Raw genomic sequence first — 7,443 nt, 5'->3', positions numbered from 1 at the left:
GCAACTGCTATTAAGTATTGCAAGGAAAAGTTAGATGGAGATTGTACCAGGGTAGCAGGTTGGTCAGTTCAGGCTTGATTATGACTGAGATCTAAAGGATGATTAGGTGTCAACTAGGTAAATGGGGCAGAAGGAACTGTGTGTATGCAAAGTCTCAGAGGCCTGGATAAGACAGCAGGGATATTCTAGGAATGACAGAAGGCCAAGATGGCTTGAGCTTGAAGTATGAGTGCAAACCAATGACCAGTAATAAGAAGTCAACAAATGGATCTTGGTGTGGGAGAAGGAGATAAAAAAAGAGATGTGAAATAATCATAATAGTATTTCAACAAATTAACTCTAGATTCAGTACTGAGAACTAATTGTAGGGGGCACAAGTTGACATGAGATGACTAGTTGGGAGACTATTGCTTGGAGTCCAGGGAGATAACTGTTATGTGACTTGGCTGGGAGTGGTACAGATATTTAAAAAGTGGACAGAGGAAGATGAGGTAAAAGCAATAGGGTTAAATAATAGGTGGTATATGAAGGAGGTGAAGGAGAGAGAAGTGTTAATGATGGCTCCTATGTTTCTAGATGAAGTAGAAACAATAGAAGCACACCAGATTTGAGCAAGACAAACTGCAGATACTAATTTGTTTCTGCAAAATAAGAGGCAACCTTTTCTTCAAAGTCTTTTATCAAATTCTAAAATTGTGTTTGTATTATATAATTCAATCTTTTAAAAAAAAAAAAAATAAGGAGTAGCCTAGAGTAGAAATTACCTATAGGTGAATGCATTAGTTATCAATTGTTACATAAAAAGTTACCCCAAACCTTCATAAATTAAAACAACAAACATTTACTATCTCACAGTTTCTGTCGGTCAGGGATTCAGGAGCAGCTTGGCCAGGTGGTTCTGGCTCAGAGTTTCTCAAGTGGTGGCATTCAGTATGTTGGCAGGGGCTACAGTCATTTGAAGGCTTGACTGCAGCTGCGAGATTTATCTCTTTCCACAGTGGCTCATTCATATGGCTATTAGCAGAAAGCCTTAGGTCCTCACTAGCTTCTGGCAGTATGCCTCCATTTCTTGCCATATGGGCCTCTCCATAGGCTGCTTGAGTATCCTTGTGACATGGCATTTGGCTTGCCCCAAGCAAGTGATCCCAGAGAGAGCCAATGAGGAGAAAGTTACAGTGTCTTTTATGATCTAGTGTCAGAAGTCACATAACATTAATTAAACTTCATTCTACTTGTTGGAAACAAGTCACTATGTTCAGTCCACACTCATGGGGAGGAGAATGGGGAGAATTAGTTTCCATCTCTTGAAGGAAGGAACATCAAATAATTTGTACATATATTTTAAAATCATCACAGAAAATTTTAAATCTTATACACTTGACATTTTACAAAGTGATGGGCACCTTTCCTCTATAGTAAATAACACCGCAGTATAGATTCGATTAAATTAAAATAAAACTAAAGTGTTATAAATTAGAAAATAGCTGCCTAGAATGCTCAGTGCTAAAGTTCAGGGTGAGTATCATTTATATATTTATATCTCTGTATTATTGAATCTTATTGAGTCATAAACAAAGATATTTGAAAGGTCAAAATTATGAAATATGCTAAGTGATTCTCTGTACATAAATACTTTCTGCATGTTATAATGAATTCTAGGAATTACGCATTGCTATGTATGAGAATCAAATATTTTATATGTGAATTAGAGTCAGAGTTGAACAATTTTAGAGCTTGAAAGAAGCTTACAGATTCTATCTAATCCAGTTTCCTTATTTAATAGATGAGAAAACTGAGAGTCTGTTAAAATTTTTTTTTTTTTTCCTGAGCTCCTACATGGTTAGTGGAGAAAGCTATTTTGATGGGATGGCTATTTCACAATAATCTTGGAGAAGGGATTCAATGCTCTTCGAGGTCCTCTTCTAGTCTTGAAAATCTGTATCTGAAAATAATCTCTGGGAAAGGAACAATAAGTATTAACATTCTCCCTCTTCTAACATTGTCTGTAAAAAAGTTACAAACTAGTCCATTGGATCTTCCAAGGTCACTTACTATCTTGTCTGTAGAAATTGGGAATAAAGCCAAGTTATAGATTCCCTCATTTAGACCCTTTCAATTCCATTTATTACTTACCTTGGAAATTTTATTGCCATTTACCATAAACTAAATATAAGCAGAGAGGATTGAGTAATAACGTTTATCTCGTCTTTATTGAAGATTAAAATGCCCATATCTGTGAACACATTATGAATTATGTACTTATGTAATTTGATCTTAGAGAGAGAATAAAGGTAGAAATAAGTCTGCCATTTCCTGACTCTCAGGTCAGGTACATTGACCATCAAACCTCTATTGACTATACTGAAATTTTATAGCTCATATCAGCAATTAAATTTGTATTGCTTACTAGGCATACAAAGCAGATAAGACAGTTTTATTTACTTTGTCTATTTACTTTGTCTGAGGGCTATAATATTGAATAAATTGTGAGTATGTACTTAAATATGCAAGATAGTGTGAATAGTATGAAATATCCTGATTTATAATAGAAAGTTCCTTTGCATTTCTATGTAAAAATATTTTTAAAATAGTTGTGATTTTTACAGTGTTATAGCTTTTAAAATGGTAAATAGAAGTTTTTGATGGAAAAATATTTTAATATATTACAATGCTTCAGGTTAATTTAATATGTAACACGGTAGTAAAATCCTTGGCTTGAACAAAACTCTATTTTCCAAAAAAATAGTTGGAAATAAGAGGCCTATTTGATCATGTTACCTCTGTATGTTTATTTATTTAACAAGCATTTATTGGATGTCTCTTGCCATAGTTCTTATAGTTTGTATATATCCAGTTACTGAAAATACATTTGTTCCTAGATTGCCCATAGACACTTAAAAGTCAGCATCTTCCCAACATGTCTATCTTTATCTCTCAGTTCTATTCACCCCATTTGTCACATCTCCTTTTCTCTTACTTCGCAAGTCTTTTAAAAGATTCTATTTTTCTTCATCCTCACAATCTCTCAAGTTCTAATTCCTGGCCTTTATAGCAAAAGTCTAAGGTGTCCCTGATGATCTCACCACCCTCTTTTATGTCACTGAACCTCTCTCCGGAGCAATCCACATGACTGCCAGTTACTTACTAACATAAATTAGATCACATTATTCCTCTTAACATCTCTTGTGGATTCCTATTTTCTCTAGGAGGAAGGGCAAATTCTGAACTTCCCAAACTGATTTCATTTTACCTTTCGGAAACCTCTGGTTTTAAACATCTTTGCGTCTAAACATCAACCCCGTCTTGCTACTCAGTCTCCAAAGCTGATTGCCTTTCCCTCCACCACTCATCTCTTTATTCTCCCCTCCTCTGTGGCTTTCTCTTTTCTAGCTGGAGTTAATTGCCTTCTTTTCTATCTCCCTTGACACTGTGTTTATCTTTATTATAGCTCATATTGCACAGCTCAGTTCATCACAATTCTTCATAGAAGAGCCTCGCACTTGGGAAAAAGTGGCTTTGCTGTTTTTGTGTAATTAACAACACATATTGTAGTAAAACTCAACTTAAATTTTTTTCTACACTGCAAAAGTAATACAGAAAATACTGAAGAATAAAGAAAAAAAGTGCCCACAGAAACACTATCCAGAGACAACTGTATTTCAATTTTTCCTTTTTTCTAACACCTCATAGGTTTTTTTCCCCCTCTAACATAGATGTGATCATATTGCATGGATAGTTTCATAACTTGTTTTTCCACTTAACACTATATTAAAAAACGCCAGTGATGTTATGTATTTAAAATTGTTATCTAAAATGCTATAGAGTAGATATATTTTAAAGACATTTAGTTTCTATATTTTATTTTTGCACCTTATAAATATTGTGATGTAGAGTTTATGAAAATAGCTTTGGCTTTGTTACAGATTATTTCATTCAGAAAGAATCCTAGATATGGAATGAGTGGTTCAAAGAGTATGAACATTTTTATAGGTTGAATCACAGTGCCAATTGCTTTTTAAACAGTTTGTTTCAGTTTACACTCCTACTCACAATGTCTGAGAGCGCCCTTTTTATCTCACCAGACTTGAATATTATCTTTTATGTAAATATTTACTAATATGATAGCCAACTGAAATGTTACAATTTCTGGCTCCTTCACTGTTTCAGTGTATGGAATAAAACCAAGGCTTTGGAGTAAAGTATAACAGGGTTTGGTCAGAGCGCTGCCACTTCCCAGCTGTGTTACATCAAGCAAATTACTTAACTCCTTTGATACTTTGTTTTTTTAAAGGTCAATAATAATATTTACAACAAACACAGGGGTGTTGTAATTATTAAAAAAGTCATATAAAAGCATTTCACAACAGTGCCTGGTACATGTCAAACGACAGTGAATCCTTCATTTTCCCTTGTAAAAGTATCTTACATACTTTTAATTAGCATTCTAACAAGGAATTTACATAATACTTTGACTATCTTTATGTATGCAACTTGATGTGGAAGGCCGAACAATTAATTACCTGGATAATTCTTGCACCACCAGGTGGTCAGGGACTATTTTTTGGTTAAAAAAGAAAGCACACACCTGGTTTCCATCCTTGAGAAATTTGCAATCTAAAAGCTTTTAACTCTTGGGACTTTTAATTGCTCAGAGAGGTCTCAAAGGGCAATGGTGGAAAGTCACTGAAGAGTAAGCTTAGTGAAAGTGATCTGGGGAGAGAGTACCTGGAAAAGCTACTGTCTCAAGGAAAGCAAATGCTAAGGAAGCATATGAATTATTATTCTATAACAGTTATGTAGACCCGTGAGGTTTTATCTGAATCTAAAGTTTGTACATAAAAGGTAAACTATATTAAGCATTGCAAACAGGGCAAACAAGACTAATCTGATTTTGTGCACTTGCTGTTTGTATACTCACAGCAAGTTTTGCTCTTTGAATCCCAGCAGGAAATACCGAGAGGAAGCATGGCATAGATGACACAGCACTGATTATAAGTCTATCTCGTCCTAGCCACTAACTAAAGTGAGTAGGCTAGAGTTAGACTATGATCAAATGTCTAACTTTCTCTAAATTTAGGATAATTTAGGTTTGGTTGCTCTTTGGGGCCGCCCTTCTAACTTTTCCTTTCTAATCGACTCCTTTCAACTGCCAAAGAATGCTTGTGGTCATAAAAAATTACCGAATATTCTTGTCTGGATAAAAATCTGCACTCTCGAACGGGGCCATATCCATCGAGGTTTTGGTGGAGTTTAAACATTGCCCCTGAAAAACCAAGCTTTTCTAGTTGGGCAAAACTGGCCAAAATAATTTAAGCGTTCTTTGTTGCAAACAGAAATTCCTCTTAAGACAGGCCCATTTCTCTCTCCTGATCCAAGATTTTCAAGCTGAACAGCCACGCACGGTCGATTTGGTTCTGGATTCCCTCCTTGGGGGGCGATGGAGATGCCCTCGATGAGTTTTCTGGCACCAGCGGGAGTTTCAAGTGTCCCCTCGTCCGGGGAGGCGGCGGGCGCACTGGGGACTTGGGGTTGGGCGGCTCCGCTTCCCCTCACAGGCAGCTTCACTTTAGCCCAGTCCTCGCTGGAAGGGGTCCCCCTTCCACCGCGCTCGCCGCATTTCCCTCGGGTCACCGGGGCCCGCAGCCAGCTCTTCGCGCGCCGCCGCCCCGGACGACTACCCGCGGCGACGCCCCGCGAGGCTGGCGGGAGGGGCAAGGGGGCGGGGCGCGGGAGGAGGCGGTGGCGGCGGCGTTGGCGCTCAGGCCGCGGCGCGAGGCCGGCCGGCCGGCAGGGGGAGGCGGGGGGCGCGGGGCAGCCCCGCCTTTCCCCCCGAGGAGCCGCCGGGCGGCCATATTGCGGAGCTGTCTGCGGTGGCAGCGGCGCCTCTCCTCTCCAGCGGCCCAGCGCTCCCACCACCGCTTCGCCCTCCCAGCCGCGACGCCCGGCGCCGCAGCGCAGCGCCCCAGCCACACTCCGGCGGGAGGACTCGCTCGCTGTTGGGGTAAGCCGCTGGCGCCCTCCCTTCGCCCTGTGCTGCCCAGAGACGCCGAGGTGGCGGCGAGAAGTTGCGGGGGCCCCACCGCCCCGCTGCCGGGGCCTCTCGCGCCTCTGTTCGCGCCCCGCGGCGCCGCGGCGCCGCCGCCCTGACCACCCGGCCAGCCAGGCCGCTGCCCGGGCCGGCAGGAGCCGCGAGGCCCAGCCCGAGTCGTGACCGGGCTGCGGCCCGAACACGCCGCCGCGCGAGTCTCGTCCGGGTGGGCGCGGGGTCCGCCTTCGCCGTCGGCCGCGGAACCCCTCCCCCACGCCCCGGGGGCCCGTCAGGTTCCCGCCGCCTGGGCGCGGCCTGGCGCGTCCCTTCAGGGTATTTTGAAAATAACAGATATTAAGCATAAGTAGAATTACGATTTGCAGTGTAGGGAAGGCATTTATTAGAACTTCTTCTCCGGCCTTCAGTTTGAAAGCAAGGGTGTTGAATTACTAGAGAGCGTGCGTTCTGCCCTTAGTGGCAAAGGGAATGTTGCATTACCGGGTTTGGGGCGCGGAGCCACTCTTGTGCACCCGCGAGCCGAGGGCCGCGGTTCCTGGCCCACCCGCTCTACTTGCTGCTGCTGCTGCTTCAAGCAGCCTCGGAGCCTTGTAACTTTATTGGGCCCTCGAGGCAGCCCGATTTAGTATCTTAGACCCCACTAGACAACTTGAGTACATTACAGTCCTCCCTTCCTTTAAAGGCCTCTAAACTTAATTCCCGGGCTCACTCATGGGGAGGGGGGAGGCACTAAATTATTTCAGTTTAAAAAAAGCACATCACTTCTTATTCAGGAATGCCATGATTCGTTAACCATTCCCAATATTAGTATTTTTTCCCCCTCATGGAGATTGGAAAAGTAAAGTCATATTTACTACATCAAAAATGTATTTAAAATACAGTTGAGATTTTGTAGAAGACATTTTAATGAATTCTGTGGCACCAAGACTGGCATGATGTAAATGTAAAAGCCTAAACTAAAAGGATTTATTTGATAAACGAGTACTTGGATATAGACATTACAATCACTTGTTTATGGAGCATACTTTTTTTTTTAGAATACTAAATACTCTTATATTTCTAACGGAGTTCTAAATGAACAATGCTTCATTCATTTTGCTGGGTAAATAATGGCTTAATCCATTTGCCAAAACAGCATCATTAGATTTGAGAAGAGAGACTAATATTCAGACTTGGAATTTTTTTTTAATTTTCAGAATTCGATTTCTTTCACCAGTGTGCTCTCTCTTCCAGAAAGATAATAATTTGTCTCAAATATGACAAAATGTAGAACACTTCTTTTGAAGTTAGTATGCTGTAAAAAAAGATTGCGTTTTGTTAGTCACTTTCATATAGGATGGAATTTGAAAAACAGTTAATATATTAGTAAGGACTAAATATACACTGGAATTCTTTAC

General features: G+C 40.9%; 1 protein-coding gene and 1 long non-coding RNA gene across 2 annotated transcripts in view; one reads left to right on the top strand and one right to left on the bottom strand.

Moving 5' to 3' along the window:
• Nucleotides 1–373: 373 nt before the first annotated feature.
• Nucleotides 374–5,724, bottom strand: LOC120607114 (uncharacterized). The gene is made up of 2 exons (XR_005654062.1): nucleotides 4,919–5,724; nucleotides 374–1,955 (listed from the first exon to the last, which is right to left on the bottom strand). It is a non-coding gene; the product is annotated as an uncharacterized LOC120607114 (long non-coding RNA).
• Nucleotides 5,725–5,861: 137 nt separating this feature from the next.
• RDX (radixin) overlaps nucleotides 5,862–7,443 on the top strand; it is a 55,646-nt gene continuing 54,064 nt past the window's right edge. Inside the window, exon 1 of the mRNA XM_039868717.1 lies at nucleotides 5,862–6,001. The gene's annotated coding sequence lies outside the window, so the exon portion shown is untranslated. The remainder of the gene's footprint in view (nucleotides 6,002–7,443) is intronic.

The sequence above is a fragment of the Pteropus medius genome, unplaced genomic scaffold (assembly GCF_902729225.1).
Source record: "Pteropus medius unplaced genomic scaffold, Ma_sr-lr_union100, whole genome shotgun sequence".
Classification (NCBI taxonomy): domain Eukaryota; kingdom Metazoa; phylum Chordata; class Mammalia; order Chiroptera; family Pteropodidae; genus Pteropus; species Pteropus medius.
Note: the sequence above shows the minus strand (reverse complement) of the source record. Positions and strands in the feature narration are given on the sequence as shown.